Consider the following 20,132-nt stretch of genomic DNA (forward strand, 5'->3'; position numbering starts at 1 on the left):
CAAAAGACCATGTAATTGTAACTTCTCCCAGAGAAGAGATCCAAAAAAGTCCTTGAAATTCTGGTTTCCAAACACAAAAAGTTACTTCATTCCCCTCCCCACTTGCTGGCTCCACTCAGGCAAATATGCTTTATTTTACTAGCTCAAATCATTCCTAGAGCTGGTCACCAATGAAGGCACCCTTCATAACATCAGTCCTGTGGGCAATATTCTTACTTGCTTTTCCTGGCCTTTAAATTCCCTAGGAGGAACTACAGCACTGGCAGCAGAAGGAATGACAGCTTGGTCCCAGCATCTCCTCTGGTCATTCTGATAACTCCTTGCCATAGAAGGCAAGTTTCAGTGAGAAATAAGTGCAGGGCAATTTTTTTGACCTGACTCATTTGAGAGAGGTCAGGATTCCTGACCCAGTAGCTGTTCCCTAGATTGCCAAGGACCATTCCCTTGAAAGACCAGACGCTGTTCCAAGAAGCAGGGAAGGGGAGAAGCAGAAGGAGTGCATTACCGCAGTCAGCTCTTGTCCTATAGACATTGTACTCAAGCTTCTCGCTGTCCTCCATCAGTGCTCAGAACACCACTGTTCTGTTGGACTCACCTGCTGTAGTTCACCACAAGATGCACAGGTGGAACAATTATTTACTTATAAGACCTTCAGATATTGAAAACTACCCCCAGCATCTTCCCAAGCAACTCAGAGCTTCCTGCACCGCTCTCCTCTTTGTACACCAGTTGCACAATGCTCCCAGTGTGAGCTATCACCAGCTTCACAGAAGCTGAAAGACTCAGGGTGGGAAAGCAGAATTTTTGGGGAGCTGTAGGGAGGAGGGAGAATGACAACAGAAATATCCATCGACCTGAGACACATACACACAAATCTGTGAAACATCTGTGTATTGCATGCCACAGGTTACATCACTTAACAATGTTTTTTCTTTTTAAATGTTCGTTTCAAGCTCTTCCACAAAAGAAATCAATTACTAATGACATACAGCCCTACTTTTCTTCCTGAACCCATAATTGCTTCCAATTTTAAGCTAAAATTAGTCATTCATGCTATCCAAATGAGCATAGTTTAGTGCTGATGTACGTAAGCGATGCTTTAGATTGTTGAACATAGCTGATCTTTGACAGCTTCTTCTTATAAATAACAGTTTCCTCTTTACACTGAGAACTTTTCAGAGGCGACAGATGTTTGAAAGATGGGACTGAATTAGCTGAATAGCCTGTAAAACCCACCAACCTGAGATTTGCAAATATGAAAGCTCAGAATTCTTACAAAGACAGCTTGCCGAAAGCATAAATCACATCTGCATAAATGCCTCTCTTTCAGCCTACATCCTTTGCACGTCACATTGTCAGCATTTAACACATAATAAATAATAAACAACTTAATAGTTAACAGTGCTGACACAGACTGCACTGCAGAGAGGAGGACACTGAGAATCCATTAAATGAAGTAAAAAGCCATGGTAATGGCAATGGTACTGGTGATGGTAACATAACAAAACCTTTTGTTTGTTCAATATAGAAAATACTGCAGGAAAGCAGAGCTTTGTCAGACCTATACTCCATCAGTAGTTCATGGGCATGTGCTACACAAAGGATGCTGGGGAGTCAAGGTTTTTTGATTACTTCCTAACTTAAAAAAAAAATTAAAAGTTGTCCCTGTGGCAAAGCATGAAGATGACACTTCGTTCTAATTTTAACATCTTTTGTACCTTGCTCCTTGTTGAAGAAAAATGAGCATGTTCCAGCAGCACTTCAAATGACATGCCATGTACTTGTCACCCAGATAAACTGTTCTCTCAGCAGGCACAGCAGAGAGTCTCCTTGTGATAAGCAATTTGGTTTTATTTACATATAAACATATGCAAGTACATGTGCATGCATGAGGAGGCAAAACCAAAGAAACATGGTTGACGCTTGGGGAGGGAAAGATGAATTTCACAGAGGTGCCTTTGTTTTGGTGGGAAGGAGAGGGATTCAAACCACAACTTCATATCAGTCCCCACATCTTCTCTGTTCCCTCCTCCTGGGATCACAATTTTCTTCATCTAATGGGCCCTGCAATTGTTTTTCACCTGTTAAACCCCTTCAGAGTCTTTACAACACCCGGTATACAAGTTATACTTCAGAAGTGTGGAAGCAGAATTTCACACACAGACAATTTGCTTCTCAAGATCCCATTTTCAACATTACTTCTATCAGTAAATAAATCAGACAGTTCCAATCACATTATTATTCCATAAACATCACTCTTTGATTAGCTCTTCTCTTTGGAAAATTCATATACCAGTCCCAACCTAAATGTACTTTGTCTGTTTGAGTGACGTTCTGCATTCTGTGCTTCTTAAAGAAAATGGCTTCAGATTAGTAAAAATTGCAAATTTTCCTATGCACTCAGTCAACAGCCCAGCAAACATTTTACAAAAGTCTCCCACAAAAAATAAGATAAATAGCACCATCCCACTGCTTCTTAAGGTAGAAGGCAGAAACAAATTACCCAGCTAACACACAAAGTATACAGAATATATTACAAAGAAAAATATGCATTATTAGAGCTGAATTTATATACCAATTAAGTTGTCCATCTCTTTGAAATCAGATATTACCTTACTACTTTCAGGCTTGTGAATAGCATTTGTGAGCATTGAAAGGTGCAGGTACCAGGAAAGTTTTCATTTTTCACACTGTCATTACACGAGCAAGGTTTCAAAGGCAGAAACAATCCAGGAGCTTCCCATGACTCGTGCAAGTCCAGCCACACACCTGCATCAATCACCACCTCTTTGCAAGCATTTATCTTCTCCCTCTTCATGGTCCCTCAAGCTACAAAGCAAAGCATTGAATGGGTTCCCTGGATGGGTGACTGGAGAGAGGCTGCTGTAACCAAATCCATGGAGAAGACCTTACAACCCCCCCTAATTCACTCCATCCCCTTTGTGTGACCCCAGCTGTAAGCCTGCACCTATTCCAAGCATGCTTAAAAAAGCCCTTTTCTTCTGATGATCTTTATGAATTTTGTTGATTTGGACAGAAAAATACTTCTATTTTCTCCTTTTTTCCTGCTTCACCTAGCAGTCTATGTGTTTATTCAATGTGGATCTGTCCCTTCTTCTACCACTGTGAAGCACAAAACACTTCTGTGAGCTTCCACTAAGAATTAAAAATTCAATGTAAATAAGGCAAAAGCAACAATCAGAGAAATTGTCTGACACTTCTCTTGACCAACTCCCTCTGTATTATTGCAGTGTGATTACAGCAATGAAGAAGCTGTAATCAGCCTTTCAGATCCAGCAGGCTGAGCTGGGTATGGAAAATAAAGTACACAAGTGTCCACTCAGAAAAATAAGTCAAAAATAGACATTAAAAAAAAAATATGGAAAAAGTCCTCCCATGTATCCTGGGATTCATCACATTCCAGAAGATTTTGCTGGCTATATTCAGTAGGTTAGAGAATGACATGTTTGGGGATTCCTGGTGCAATAAAGACTAATGGCAGATTTCAAGGACATGTAAAAGGAATTAAAAGGTAGCTTATTACTTAGGTTGGAGGTGCCCCAGCACCTTACCCTGTATCAGAGCATTCATTTCTCAAAATGGAAATAATCACAACCATCTTTTCCAGGTCACTCTATAATTTGTTCTCTTTCAGGGATTTTATAGTTGCTAATCTACCTAGAGACTCAGGTGGAAAGGCAGTACATAATAACGTGATTAAAGATCATGTCAGCATGCAGATGCCCAGAAGTCAAAGTCTGAACTCTTTCTGTCACTGAACATACAAGTTTTAATATGATGCCTAGAGTTTCACCTCCTGATAATCTGAAGACACCAGTAAATCCTTGGGACAGAATGCTATAATTCAAGTCCAAAAGAACAGATCCCATATAATCAATTAACAACCACGTCTGTCAAGCTCTCACCACATGTGCAATCAGCAGCTGGGCATTGATTTGCAGGGCCTGGGTTTACCTGTAGAGCAAGATGTGTCAGAAACAAAGCAGAAACACAAATCAGAATATTTATCATAGAACCATTGAATGGTTTTAAGTTGGAAGGGACATTAAAGGTTATTTTGTTCCACTTCTCCCCTCTCATGGACAGGGACACATTCCACTAGACCAGGTTGCTCCAAGCCTTGTCCTGTCTTGCCTTGAATGCTCCCAGGGATGGGGCATTCACAGCTTCTCTGGGAAACCTATGTCAGTGTCTCACCACCCACATAATGACGATTTTCTTCCTTATATCTAAATACTTGGCACCCTACAGTTTCATGCTGGTGCTGATACACAGTCTCACCAAGTTCACATGGCAGGAAAAGAAACAGAGAAATATAGAAAGTGCAATTTATAGAACAGATCCTCCTCCTCATTTACAGATTAGCAAATTTTCTCCACTTAGCCCCTATGTTCACACTTTGCATAATTAACCTATTTCATTAAAAGAAGTAGTATTTTTCTTATGCAAAATAGGAACACAGGTGCTGTAAGTTACAAAGATTTGCTTAGAAAATCCTATTTTCAAATCCTGCTCAGGCGCATTTCCTAAACTAAACCCAGTAATATTACTGATTGAAACAAAGTGACAAGGTGGGAAGAGGAGTGAAAAATACTGAGAACCAAGGACATCACCAAATGAATAATGTTTAATCCGTCTTAATGCTACCAGGAAAATTAAGTTTAAGCTGCACATTTAATTAGTCTGCTAATGCTGTTTGATGGGCCTCCTCGTAATGCCAAGACCACTGGGATCTTCTGTGTGTCCCCAAGAAACCTGAGATTTTTCATTATGTCTGCATCTATAGCAGAGATGTGACTTACTCACCCCTCCTCTTGGGCTTCAAGCCTATCAGTATTAACACATAATTCATGTGCCTTTGGCTTATGCATTCACAAGGAGATGGTTTGTGCTGTTCACAGAGAGTTTTCGTGTTGCAGCAGCTGTGCTGTGTGAAAACCTCATCTACTGCCAGGCCAGTAGAGCACTTTTAGTTTCCAAAAGGCTGGCTGTGTTTGCCAGGTCTAGCAGTGCTACCAGCAGAACTTCATATCCCTGGAGTCTTACAAATAATATCTGGGGGCAGGGGTTCCTGGCAAAATGGTCAAAACACAGCTCAGAGGGTTATCAGCCTCTCTGTTAATAATAGAGGGAAATCCCTCTGTTATGGCTTTGGATTAAAACCACCAAAGAGTAGGTGGATGTAAAGACCACAAAGTTATTCTGTTTTATTGATTAGCTTAGAGAATTTGTTTGTTAGAGATTGGATAAGGTCAGGAAGTCCAAAGGCTCCTCACGACTCTGTTTGGTTAATGGATTTTAAACAGCATCAGAGCACTTTAACCTTTCCTCACAGAGCTGGAGGCCAAACACAGCTCTCTAGCACTAATTATTGAGGGTCAGATTTACTCCTAGCAACAGGATCCACCAACCAGCAGGTCCAATGACATCTTCCTGATTTAGGAAAAAAAAAACCACAAAAAAACCCCACTAAAAATGCTACAAACAGCAACAATCCCACCCCCCCATACACACACACACATACAAAACAAACAACAAAAAAAGAAAAACAACAGCAACAAACTAACAAACAAAAAACCATCACCAAGTGCTAAATATCAGTCTGATCCTTCTGGGTGCATGGATTGGTTTTATAAGCAAACACACAGACATATCCAGATAGGTCTGTCTGCAGCACTGTCTCTTTTTCAAGTTCAGGACAGCAACAGAAAATTACAAGTTTGTGTCCCATCTGCATGGTACTGATTCTAGTCTGATCTCTAGCAAAATGTTTTAATACAGCACAATGAAACTTGACAGCCTATACTTTGATCTGAATCAAGGAAGGCAACTGGGGATTAAATATGCATTGAGACAAGTTAGTCTGACTACTCCTTCTCTGTTTTTCGACTCAGAATGGTGACTTTGAATTTCAGCTCAATGACAATTTTTTTCCCCATAGAGGGACACCTAATAACTGAGAAGAGATACCAGATAGAAAGAGTTCTCTTCCTTGCATTAGGCAAAGACACACACACCCATGCACTCTAAAGTAAAAATAAATACATGTCTGTGACCAGGCTTATCAATATGAACAAGATTATTTTTACCAACTGCCTTGTATGCTTTCAGTATTTCAATATTCAGTATTTCAGTCTGCAACAACTACTTGCATCTTATACAGCACCTTTTGCTCTTTGGCAAATCACATAAATACTCTTTGCATCCAGCAGCGGGAAATATTTTCAGTGCATGTGTTCTTGATTTATAAGTTTAATTAGAAACTTTTATGCTTTATACTGAAATACTCAGAGAACAGTTTGACTTGTCTGATCATAAACAACAGCATTAGAATTCCAAACACATCTTCCTTGTATCTGAATGTTAATGCCCACAGTTTCTTGTGCCACCCTCAAAGGGAGTATTGCAAGGCACACAACAAAAGGTTGGCATCACATTCTCTGCTCTTACCTTCCAATTCATGTAGACATCTCAGTGCACACCAAACACTGTGCAAAAGAACTTCTCTGAAGGCAAGAGAAGAAGCATGAAAAACTGTGCTAGGGCAGGACCTAACCACAGCTCTTAGACCTTCACAGGTGCCACTGGCTTGTCCCCACAAAGGTAATGCATTAACTTGCAAATAATCCTTCGATTTTGACAGTGTCAAGTAACAACCACAAGTCTTGGACCCGAGAACAAGAAAAATAACATGTAATACTTCCAGAATTATGCCAAAATGAGGTGGTATCATTAACTTTATCTTATAATTAAAGAAACCAAGGCACAAGGCTTGAGTGATATTCATCGACAACAGGAAAGCCAGGCACACAATCAACATTTTTGTGGCTGCTCACCCACTACACAGAGTCCATGGGAATAGTAAGATCAAGCTATGTTTAAAGGCATAAAGAAGGAACAAGATGATTCTGTGTTTAAAACACTAGAATTAGGGCTTAGAGCAGCAAAATTGAGCTCCTAGCTCTGTCACAGATTTACTAAGAGATACTGAGTGTTTCATTTAGCCCTGTCATATTTGAGTCCACTCATTGTAAAACATGATTAAATAAATTTTCTTTCTTGCAAATGCAGAGCATCTCTCTGCCTCCTCAGTAGCTTTTTTACCCATACATATTTGGTTGGCAAAAACACTTTTTGCTGAAAAAAGACTGATCAAAAATGTTCAGCCAGCCATAAATGGGGAAGAAACTTTCTCATTATCTGTGTTTATCAAAGTCTGAAAGGGTCTTTTCTGAGGTTTAGTACGGTACTGTAGCAGAAACAAACTGTGATCCCAGTAGAGTACAGATTAATCTCATTCAGAGCATCAGTGGAATGAAATGAACTCATTACCTTAAGAAACAAAATATTATTTCTAACACAGTCCTTTGTTTAGACACAGTAATGAGTCAGAAATGGCAGTGGCAGAAATGATAAAGAAAGGACATCTCGCAAATTATTTTGCACTCTGAGCTGAATGGTTAAGTGTCTGCAGAGAAGGTTAATCACAGGAATAAAGACAGCACTCCAGAGCCCTCAGACTCTGGCAATAGGATTTCCACCTGCTTCATCTCACAACTGCCTCAGTCACAACTGCACCACTGAATTTTTGTGCCTTGGGAAGGGGTATTTATTCTTATGTCTTATTCTCAAGACATAAGGGCCACAAGGGCCCTTTAAATATTTCTGAAGGACTGAAGACTGGAGGATCTTGCAATTCCCCTGCTCCCTTTTAATGTAGAGAAAATCAGTGTAAAAAAGACTCAACAAAAGCATTTCCTGAGCAGCTCTGTCTCCCACCACACACTGACGTGGCAGCTCTTCCCAGATCCTCTGTGCTGATGCTGTATCGCAGCAAATCCCTTGCCTTCGAAAAAGAACAAAGGGCACTGACTGTGGCAGCATGTCAGCAGCAAAGAGCACTGGGGAAGAAGCAAATCCAGATCTGAACTCTCCTCAAAGAGCCAGGACTCTGAGTTCAACATAATCCATGGTTTTACCAGAAAACTTTGATAAGGTGGTTAATTATTGGCTGAGTAACCCCTTGCTATCCCTAAAATCAATTACCTCTCCTTCTGTATTGATTAAAACAACCCTTTGCTATTTTCTCACGATCCTGGTTGTCAACAGCCCTGTTAGATGCTCTCTCTGTAAGCAGACTATTCTCCTTTGGCTTTTTCAAGTGCAACTCCTAAACAGAGTATCAGTCAGTAGGAAGTTTTCTTTTAGTTCTCTTTCTCCTCTCTACAGCCTCTGCTCATTGAAGTTATTGACTGACAGACCAAAGTGAAAATACCTTAACTTTGTACACTTAGCAAATAAATAATCTGAAAACTATAATGTAGCATTTTCTCACACACAAAAAAATGCACCCTGATGCTTTTCACCCTTTATTTGTAAATCAATGAATTAATTATTGAGCCAACAAGCTCAGCTTCATAACAATAACTGGAGGGTGTCCACAGAAACAAAAGCATAGAGCAACTTTTTTACTCCTCCAGAGCACTCCCCTGATACAACCTCCAAGGTCTTGTGTTTTGTTATTCTGCTTGTAAATATTTCACTGACCATCAGAATTGGGGCATGTAGTGCTGGGACTACCAGCATTGTATCTGAATGGTAATGTCCAGCTGCATCTACTGCCTGGATCTAATTGGAGTCTAAGGGTTCTGTCTTTTTAACAAACAATCTCCCTACTATCATCATTCAATATTTTATTGTCATTATATCCAAGCCACCCAGCAATTTTTGTGTTCCCTTGACACCAGTCTGTGTACAAGAATAGCAGGAGCCCCAAAGATCCTGCAATCCAAAGAGGACAGGTTCAGGCAAAAAAAAAAGGGAGTGCTATTCTCCCTATTTCTCTAAACTGGGAATTTAAAGCGATAAAGTTTAAAGTTTAAAGTTTCAAGATGTTGTGGTCAGCTCTGACTTGCAGTGTTTCACTTATTCTTCTTTCTCAAGACACAGCTCCAAGATACTCCAGCCTTCTTTGACAGCAGATGAGACAGAGCAGATTTGAGTTCTGAAGATCAAATGTCCTCCCTGACCCTGAGCTCAGGTATAGCACATGCAACAGGAGAGCACTGTGCTGCTCCAGCACACATCAGGACTTACTCACAAAGAGGGAGTGTACCAGCTCCAGGAATACAAATCAGGGATATGAAGAGGTTTTCTTGTACTGGCTCCAAGAAGAACATATCAGAGAGCTGGTTAAACATCTTCTCCATTAAGTTTTTGAGGTGAAAAATGTTTTGAGTTGAACAAATTCACAAAGAACTTCTTTGTGAACACAGAAATTTAGGAGGTTTCGATGAAAAGTTAACAGCAGCATAGCAACTGAAATTCCCTTCTGTATCAGCTCTCAGAGAACACAAACAACCCCAACTCATCCTACATTTTGGCAGGATGAGAAAAAAAAACCTTTCCAAAGATGAGGTCCAGGAATATGTAAGGAAGCAGCAGTACTTGTGACACAAACACACCAACTCTGCATGGGCTACCAAATGGCAGGCAATATTTTGGGAACACCCCACTCCCACACACCCCTACCAGGTCTAAAAGCACAGGAAAAAAAGAAAGTGTGAAGGAACTCAAGGCTAATCAAGGAAAAACGCTGTCAGAACCAAGAATAAGCTCTCTCCTAATCTATACTGTATTAACCCTGAACCCAAGAGACGCATGGATCTCCTGTAAGTCAGACTCTGTGAATAAAACCAGTCCTACACATGGCTCTGATGCTATGAGGGATTTCAAAAGAAAAAGAAAAAAAGAGAAGAAACAGGTTCAAGGCATAAGACTGTCACCACAGTTCATTCTTGTATTATTTTTAAATTACTCTTAACCATCACAAATTCACAGAACTGTCCATTCAAAGCAGTAGGTGTCACAGAGCTGAAGCTGAGGGCATGTTGATGTGAAGAAGCAGAGAAGCAGGCATCTGTCTGGATTGCTTTAATTTTGTGGTTTTATGTCAAATGCTGAAACATACTCTAATGCTCTTGCATATTTAATTCCCCTTGTTCTTTTAAAACACTAACAAATGTGACTGCTTGCACTGCCAAGATGCTGCAAATTAAAACAATATACACAGCCGAAATGTGACCTTGAACTGTTGCTAGATCACAGCCCTGCTTACACGAGGCACACCAGCAAGCATGTTCCTCTCCCAGTGTAGTCCCTTCTCATGGCACGTTATGTTATCCCAACATGACAGCCTTGCAACATAAAGTCCATTGAAATCACGGTACAGTCCAAACTTCCCGTTCATTGCAATGGGAGCATGTCTAGTAAAAATAATTAAACCTGCAGGGAACTGTTCTAGAGTCTTGCCAACACCAGTGAACAAAACCCTCAAAGCTTACCAGTTTTAGCTCAGAAGTTCACTGATGTTCTCCCAGTAGGATCACTCTTCATCATGAAAACTGAATGTACTGCTGATATTTTGTGTGATGAAGACCAAGGCCTAATGAAAGGCATTTAAATATGTGCCAGTGAAGAGGAAATTCAGACTTCTGAAAAACAAAGAGATGTCTAAGCAGCTGGAAATACTCAGTATGCTCCTCCAGCTGAACACAACTGTGCTCACAGACAGGAAGAAAACTCAGGAAGAAAGCAGGGCTTGCTCTTACACACCACCCCATGGACTACCCTCTTAAGGGTTTCCCCCTGCCAAAAAAAATAGGAGAGGAGACAGGAGGGAGAGATCAAGAACATCACATGAGAAAAAACAGCCTGGAGTAAAGTCTCAGCATTATCCAAAGTCCAACAGAAATGAAATACAGCGATTTTACTACAGCAGGACATACGGCTGGTGTCCTTCACAAATCTTTCTAATGATGGAACCAGATTATTCAGCTATCTCCTGCACAGAGAAATATGAAGAACTGGATGCATTAAGAGAATGATAATGCTTGGCCAATTAATCCATAGAGTAAATGCACTTACTTAAGATATAACCATTAAAAGTAGAAAATATTTCTGATTTTCTGCCTGTGTGACTACAGCTGACTTCAAATTGGAGAGGAGAGATCACTCAGGATGAAGAATCAGTTTTACAAGAGGTGACTGAAGGAGATTAGCTTGTTTAGACTAGCAAAATAGCTGGTGAAAGGGGGAAGATTGCTCTCTACAAATCTATCTTGAGGATAAACACCAGAAGACAAAAGAACTATTTGACTTAATGGCCAATACTGGCACCAGAACAAATGAATAGAAATTGGCCATGAATACATTTAGGTTGGAGATTAAAAGAGGTTTCCTAATCACTACAGCAATTAGGGTCTGAAACAGTCTGCCAGTGGGAACAACAGAGCAGAATGAGTTCAGCTGCTTTTAAGACAAAAGTGAACACCTTCTGAAGAGCTCAGAAAGTGGTGCCTGGACTTGGGAACAGAGTTCTCAAGGCAAAGCACATTGGTCTATGGCTATTCATGGTCATAGCAGTAGGTACTTTATATCCAGCCTGCCCACGGACATGAAGTCGTGGATTCACTTGTCACTGCACAAGATTGTTAGCAGTGGCTTTGGTCCTCACAGGTGTTTATGGTACCAGAATCCTCCCAGCTCCAGTAAGAAGTGTGTACCCTGGATGATTTTCAAGCCTGGCACTTGTACAAGGAAGGGGAATTTCACTCAAAGTCATTATCTGTGTATTTCACTTAATTCAGTAGCATTTAAAGTCCAGTCATTGTCATCCTTCAAGGCCCCTGAGAGAATCCAAACTGACTTTCCTTATGGCACAGGGTGTTGCCTGCCCAGCCCCCTGCAGACAGGGATCTCCATAACTGTATAGCACCTCATGGAATACCAAGGGAATATCCCATCTCCCCGTGGCTGATGGAAGCTTTGCCATCAGCTGCAGCAGGACTGGGATTGAATTTGCCTGTCTCCTGCTGGCTTGTGCAGCCCAGAAACAGAGAATTGACAGGTGGCAATTTGATTAAGTGCACTGCTATGAGCAGGAGCCAGGATAGCCAGAACAGAGCCAACAGGAGGGAGCAGGTGGTGGCTACTGATCCTGCTTGGAGAGAAGTCTGTCAAGTCAAAGACCACCATGGGACCACAACAATTTGTTATCCTCAGGCAAATGGACACGGGATTAGGCAATGGGCTGTGACTCCCTGAGCATCCAGCCAAATGACAAGAGACTTGTGTGCAGGAATTAGTGGGAGAAGCTCATCCTGCAAGGGGTTAGAATACAAAATCAGGTATCTAACTGGCCCGTCTGTTCCATGAAACAAAATATTTGCCCATGTTATTTTTATTTTAAATGTCTTCAAAACCATATAGGTAACATATTCCCTAATGGAAAGCCATTTAAATACCTCTCCTATGATACACAGAACAATTACCAGAGCAAACTCATCTGTAGGTTTTGTTTTCTTATTACTGGTGGTTGAATTTGGATTTGGATTGTTAACTTGAAATTCAAAATGTTATTTTTCAGTATGCTATGGGAGACCACAGATTGCAGGTTAACCTGCCTCATTTGAAATAAACTGAAAGTCTGAATCACACCCAACCAATCCCTAATTATTTAAGTGAGACAGATGGGTCAACCCAGCCATTCTTGCCAAGAGTGGAGAGGTATCATTAACTGTGGGAGGATGGGAGGAGGAAGCCACATAAAGCATGGAGTGTACCTCAGCCAACATCATGGAGAGGAAAACTTCTCCATTGGAGGATTTGAAGACCAGAAGGCCCAACAAGTCCACTCTTAGTCTTCCTACCTAGAGGCATCAAAGATCAAAAACTACCAGTGAGGCTTGAACAGAATGCTCTGGGAAGCAATGCTCCTGTAATCAGATATCCTTAGAGTGACTTTTCACAAGCTTACTCTAGACAGTGAAGCCAGATTCAAATGTCACTACCACTTATCTACATTTGAAGTGAGGTTGAGAAAGCTAAGATTGCTTAGCCTAGACAAAAAAAAAAAAAATACTCAGTAGAAAGGAGAACCTTGTCAATGTGTATAAATACTTGTCAGGGAAGAATAGAGATGACTGATAAACCTCAGTGCTGACCAGTAAAGAGGCAGCAGGCACAAAATGAAACACAAGAAACTCCCCCAAACCCAATAATAAATTGCAAAGGGAGTTGAATTTGAGAACTTGTTGCATAGCATAGTTGTGGACTGTCCATTCCTTACAGCAGTCAAGTGGATATGGCATTGAGAAAACTCCTCTAGCTGAAACTGCTGTGTTCTAGGGGCTTGAATGAGACAATTTCCAGAGCTGCCTTCCAACCTCAATGATCCTGAGATTCTCTTCCACATACCACTGCTGTCTAGCTGTACAACACAGTTCTCTTGGGTTGATTTTGAGTCATACTGGTTCATCTGTCCATTTTCCACTGTTGTCAAAATAGACCATTTTGACATGGAGGAGTCTGTGATCCTGTGTGATAAAAGCAGGAGGCAGGAACCCACAGACAGCACTAAGGCTGAGTAAACAAGGAGCACCTCTGAATGCAGCTTTGTCAGCACATCAGTCAAGAGGTTCTCTTGGAAAGAAGACCCTCAGTGCTACAAGATGAGCTGCTGTAATCATCTCACTGCAGTGTCAAAAGTACACAGAAAGGTTTGATACCCCACTTCTGCATGATTTCAGCATTTGAACAACAGCAACTTGATGCCTCCCATTATGAGGGCCCTTCTGAGACTCTCATTAGCCTCAAGAGCAGTTAGAAACCTTGGACAAATCTGGTCCTTCATCTCTACTTCAGCTACTTCCCTGTAAAATGTGTGCCATTGCTTTCCCTGCCCCAGTAGCTTTAATTGGAGAGACTTTGCACTGGCCAGAATGGATGTAGCATCCAGGAAATGTTACATGTAAAAATCCTTTTTTCTCATTCCTTCTTCCTGGGAAAAAGACTATCTGACTGACTCCCCTGGCTGATGACTCAGGAATTTGTTCATGAGTGCAGAAAGAACTTGCCAATGTTTCCTATTAAAAAAAACCCCATGAGACCTGAATAATTAATAACCTACTAGTGAAAAATTGGTCTAATTACCAAAGCAATCCCCCCCAAAAAATGTTAATTGCTTGGCCTATGTTCCTCCCTCAATGGAATGACTCTATTGACAAATCTCATATAGGAAGAAAAATCTGGTAGCCACAAGATACACTTGTTACAAATGGATCAATAGCAATTATGAAGTTTTCTTGCATTTCTGAAACTGCTTCAGGCTTCAATCTATTTCAAGACAATATCATACACTTCTGTCAAGGTACATTTTCTTCCTTTTTTGCTTCAGCTGAAGATGATTCGTATTTTGCTGGGGACAAAATAAACATGATGAAAATTTTTAAATGGTTATAAACAAAGGAAGTCATTATTAAGCATTGGCAAAAGCATTCAGTTAAATTGCACTCGTGGTTGAAATTAATTTTCTGAAGCAAATTCTGAAAGAGGTAGAAGCCAACAATCAATAATCTCTTAATGAGGTGCAAGAAAAACATGTGTAGACATGACAGGTTTTGATGGCTAATGAGCTTCAGAGGAAGAACATTGTTCAGAGGAAAACTCTGAAAGGCAAAGAAAATTGATTAATTGCCAGACCAAGATACTGAAGGAAGGCATTTGGAAATTCGGCAGCCCTCAGACCTCATATCATTTACACCTCCTATGCAATGTGTTAACTTTAGAAAACATTATAGCTGAAGGGTGTTGTTTTTCTCCCTCCCCATCTCTCCCTAGTTGGTAGCTCACAATCAATCTGCTTGCTGTGATTTGCTGCCTCAGAAACAAAGTTACCTGTTAAAACTTTCCCATATTGTTTGTGGGGATGAATAACTGAATGCAAAAGACAGGCCATGGGGGGTCCTGTTTTTCTTTTGTGTTAATAGCTGCTCTTCTGGGTGTAAGACATAACTAGGCTAACAGACATTTTGGTCTTCTCTCACTCCTGCTCACAAATGTCAGCAACACAACAGAAAAGATTTCATGTTTACCAAAAAATAAAAAAATAAAAAGATCAAAAGAGCATGACCTATTTTCCTGCAGTTAAACACCTTCTTTTAAGGTACAGAACTGTGCTCCACTCTGTTTCCTGTCAGCAACAAAGACACAGCTCACGTAGGAGGGAACACAGGATCCCAGCAGCAGGAAGATGGAATCCCAGCCTGGACAATTGATGCCTTCTTCACTTGGGTCTTACCACAAAGCATGGTCTTGAGGAATCCCCTGAGGCCAGTGGGAAGGTCTGGAGCAGGACTTACCCACTCTAGAGGATGATCAGTTATGGGAATATTCAAACAAACTGGACAACAAAGTCCTTGGGACATTAAGGATGCACCCATGAATGCTGGGGGCAAATATCACTACGAGAACACTCTCAAGAATCATGGGGAGATGAGAGGTCCCTGTAGAATGGATGGAAACAGATGTTGGTCCTACTTTCAAGGAGGGCAAGGAAGAGGTTCCAGGGAAAAACAGGCCCATCAGTCTTCCCTGATCCCTGGAGCAAATCCTCCTGGAAACCATTTCCAAGTATATGAAGGACAAGAGGATGATTTGGAGTGGTCAGAATGGATTTTAGAAGGATAAATCATGTCTGACCAACTAGACAGCCTTTTGCAATGAAATGATAGGCTTGATAGATGAGGGAAGAGCAGTGGATGTTGTTTATTTTGACTTCACAAAGGCTTTTGCCTTAACTTGTCTGCTGTAACATCTTCCTGGACAAATTGATGAAGTACAGACTCGATAAATGGGCTGTGAAGTGGACAGAAAACTGCCTGAGCTGCTGGTCTCAACGTGTTGTGAGCTCCTGCCCTCTAGTACCACCATCTCAAAAGATTTCACTTTCACAAACAGCAGAGATTATGTCCCACGTGCCCCCTTCCATTCCAACAAAGCCACTAAAACATGCATTTTGTTTTCCTAACCTGAGGTATGACCGCCTTAGTCAGAATCAGGAGATAAGTAAGCAGCCTACATTTTTTTTCCTTATGTGAAGTAGAAGATATTTCCACAGAATGTAGAAGTATCTTTCTACAATAAATAAACACACTTCATCAAACACAAACACACTCAAGGATCAGAACACACTGAGGCTTCACTAAGTATATGGGCAAAATAAGGAAATGCAAATATAGGTGAAATAAAGAAAAAATGAAGATCATTTGTAAGTCTAAAAGTTGTGAGTTCAAAGTTAGCTGTAATCACCTGTAAACTCTTTGTTTGAATACTGGATTGGGAGATCATAAGTGATCCCACTATCTTAAATGATGACCTTGTCTTAGTTGCAGTGCCTCTTTTTGTAAACAATCTGTGCCTCAAGGTCTTTCCTAAGAGGACAGATGGTTATTTCCTCTTATACATAAGGGAGAGACTAGAAGACAAATATCTCCTCACCAACACAAGACATAATAAAGAGATGAGGAGAAAAATTATGCTGTTTACATGGCCCCTCACATTCTGGCCAGTCCTGTAGAGCTGCTGGTTGATTAACAGCAAGTTATAAATGGGGTAAACTCATCTGAGAACCTCATTTGATCCCAGAGACAAACAGCAGTTACCAGCACATCTAGACATTGATCCAGAAGTAAAATGGACCTTAAGGAGTATGGCAAGAGCACAAGGCAATGGCTTCAAGAATCCCATCTCTGCTGATAAATGTGATACACCAATTACTTCACCTCACTCCCTGTACTCATTCTTTTTTTCATTTGCTGCCTAGCAAGACAGTCATCACTTCAAGGTAGTGATTCTCTCTCACTGCCAACATGATTAGGAGCTTGTTCTTGTTTAAAGCCTCTAGCTGTCATTTTTATTTTTTAAAAAATAATTTTGGTTAAACACTTCCAGAGCACTGCAACTTAACCCTTGGGCACCTCAAGACACAAAGTTCCTATATATGGTGATGATAAAGTTAGCTTAATTTTAGGGATATAAAATTAGCAGTTTGGGGCATTGCTGGAGTTGTCCAAGTCTTTATGTTGTGGAGCAGATAGACACAATCTCATTTGCCCTACTGTGATTCACAAACCAGGTGTTTCCCTGCCTAACTCACACCTGTGGAGCCCAGTGCCCCTCCAGCTGTGTTTCTCAGCCAGAAGACAGAGATTGATAGCACCAGATAACACATCACAAGAGGGCATGAAAAGTCACTGAACAAAACCAGATAGTCCCACACATGGGGACAGGGACACAGTAAAATGGGGGCAAATAAAAACCCAGATAGGCAACAGTGTAAAAAAACAACTTGTGAGCTTATTTATAGGATTTTTAATTGTATGAAAGAATTCTTCAATTAAGAAAGCATTTGAGAAATAAAGCAAAGAGCAGATCTGCAGCAGGCCCTGACCAAAACATGAAGGTCCAAGCTCTCCAGTTTTAACTTCTAGCACAGTGATAAATGTGTTTGGCTGGAATGCAGGAAGACAGGATTTGAATTCCTCTTCTACCCCAGAGGCTGAACTTCTTCTGCCTCATATCAAAGAATCTCTTATCAAAGCTCAGTTACAAAAATACAGCAACACAGCTTGCAACTCCTATCTCCTTCATCTAAATGTGCAGACATGCAGCAGGGCCATCTGTCCATGGACAAGGTCAAACAACAAGAAAGAATAAAGTCTCTTGGACCCAGCTGGAAGCATGGAAACCTCACATAGCCTTGCTTGGTCCCTCAAGTAGGATCAGGAAGAGAGTCCTGGAATTCAGCCAAAGCCAGGAGTTCCTACCTCACACAAAAGGTATTGCAAACCAGTTTGTCAAGGAGTCTAAAAGATGTTCAGTCCTACAAGTACCCCGACCACAAGTCTCAAGAGTTATTGTCTATAGCAATGTAATTATTCACCCATGCAAAACAAAGAGCTCTAAGAAAAGGAGCCCAGTACCTCCTGCCTTAGAAGAATCTCCAAACCTAGTGGGGTTCAAGTGAGAAATGGGGGTTCTCCATCCCCAAGATAAAGAGAAGATTTGAATAATATCTAAGTCCAAGGTCATAAGATTGTTACAAAATGGGGGATGGGGGAAGGGGAAAACAGACATGAATAACACATCTGATCAGTGCTTTGTGAGGACAGCAGCTGACCCTCCTCAGACTCCAGGAGAGAGTGATGACAGTGAGCCCCAGCTGGGGAGACATCATTGAAATTTAGGCACCACATCACTGAGTCCTTCTGCTCATCAAGCTTTCAGAGTCTGATTCAAGACTTACCGAGTCGATGTAGAGTCACACTGATTTCAGTAGCTAATTAAGTCTTGAGTACTCATAAGCTTTACTGTGACCTAATCCCCATTAGAGCTGTAATTGTACAGATTGATTTATCATTTGATACTGAAATTGGTGAGACTCCAAGCAATAAACTCTTTCTGACAAGGTTCCTTTTTTTTTTTTTTAACAAAAAGGTGTCTTGTTTCACAAAGTTAACCTTTTGGAGGATCATACAATTCTACTGAAAAATTTTCTGAAGAAAATTATTTCAATGGCATTTTGACTGTCAAAATGTTTGTCAGAATGAAAGTTCAGCATTTTTTCACATACTTACACTACACTTACACTGTAAAGTTAAATTTAAAAGGTTACAGCATCTTCTCAGAAATAGAAATTGCAGCCCCTGGCAGCTCTATTCCCAAGAGTTGCTGTAACCCCCTGCTGTGTCTGTGCTTCATGCTGTCTTCCCTGTCTGGTCCACAGAAGAGGAGAGTCTGCTGAAGTTGCCAAAAAGAAGCTTTTGCCAGAAGTCCCACCTCCTCAAAAGTTGTTCCATAAGCAGTGGAACTGTTGAAACCTGTTTTCCTACGATTTGATGCCCTGCAGCCAGATTCTCCTGCGCCTAACAAGGTGCTAGACCTTACCTCTCAAGGTTTTCCTGCATATGGATATTATTCCAGTCTTTGCCCACGTGAATTCATTCCTCTTAACAAGAGATGGAGTCAACCTTCCTTCCCCATCCACTCTCAGGAAACCATCAGGGTGGAAATTACCATCTCTGTCAAGCTCAGCTACAAGAGACCAGCAGGTTTAGAAGTCATGACAGTGCACAGGCAGGTGCATGCATGTACACACACAAACATCCCCCTGTGCTCATATGCCTGCCTTCCTAAGGAAACCAGCCTAAAAATAACCAGCTCTAGTTGCAATGTGAGCTGTGCCTCTGCTCCCTGTCAGTATGCATTAGAGCACTTCTTAATTTCACATTTCTGTGGCTTGTCTCAAAAGAAAACCTGGTATTTCTCCTGTGATCTTTTCCTAGCTTCTTTATATTTTTACCACTGTGTATTCATATTGTTTTCTGTGCCAGAGCAGTCCCAAGACTGCAATATAAGCTTAGACATTCTGCATTCAACTTCTTTGCTTAAAGTACTTTATAAGACATGAATTTTAATAATTGTTAGAACAGTACATTTTATTTTTAACCTGCAATGTAGCTCACTTTATATGCAGCTCAGGCAGAAATCTACAAAAGGTAATTTAGCTGTTAACTGGCACAGTCTATATTTGCTAGCAAAAATGCACTGTCATTAGAAAACACTATATTTAGTAACTATGTAGCAGAAGGAGTTAAAAGGAGTCTTTTTTCCCCTTCACGGAAACTATTTCTGTAGACTGGATCTGGTAAATGCAAAGTAACACATGCTAAAGACTCCTGTGCAAGTACTTCTGGTAGTTTTTTTTTTTTTTTTAAAATGTTTATATAGTAATATTTGAGATCTCCTATATGGTCTTACATTGAAAGTCACAGTGAAAAGTTTGCATGCATTCTTTCTCCACTGTCCACATTTAGCTGGCTACCGTACCCTCCTCTCAAAAAGTGCCCTTTTATTTTGTCTTTCCATACAGTAATAGTTCTTCATCATCACAGAAATCCAATATAAGCTACTTATTTTCAACACATTCTGTAACACAGAACCTTTGCTCACAAGACAGACTTCTGGAAAAATAATAATCCTGTATAATACATCTAAATCCCTCCTGATCAGTAGCATATTCCCAAATAATTTCCTTGATTCAGCCAAGTTTCCACTCAGAGGCACAAAATCTGGAGGGGAGAAAGTTGAGCTGTCCAGGTGGCACAGACAGCATTTCACATCATTCCAGCAGCTCAGAAACTCCTACTTCTCCTCACTGTCTCAAGTTCACGGGAGGGACACGGACAGAAGCAGAACTGCAGTGTTTGCTG

General features: G+C 40.8%; 1 long non-coding RNA gene across 2 annotated transcripts in view; it reads right to left on the reverse strand.

Moving 5' to 3' along the window:
- Positions 1 to 18,991, reverse strand: part of LOC107206408 — a 41,782-nt gene extending 22,791 nt beyond the window's left edge. For both annotated transcript variants that reach the window (XR_001522404.1, XR_001522405.1), the window contains exon 1: positions 18,808 to 18,991. This is a non-coding gene — a long non-coding RNA (uncharacterized LOC107206408). The remainder of the gene's footprint in view (positions 1 to 18,807) is intronic.
- Between the last annotated feature and the right edge of the window lie 1,141 nt (positions 18,992 to 20,132).

Source organism: Parus major, chromosome 5 (assembly GCF_001522545.3).
Source record: "Parus major isolate Abel chromosome 5, Parus_major1.1, whole genome shotgun sequence".
In the NCBI taxonomy this organism is placed as follows: Eukaryota; Metazoa; Chordata; class Aves; order Passeriformes; family Paridae; genus Parus; species Parus major.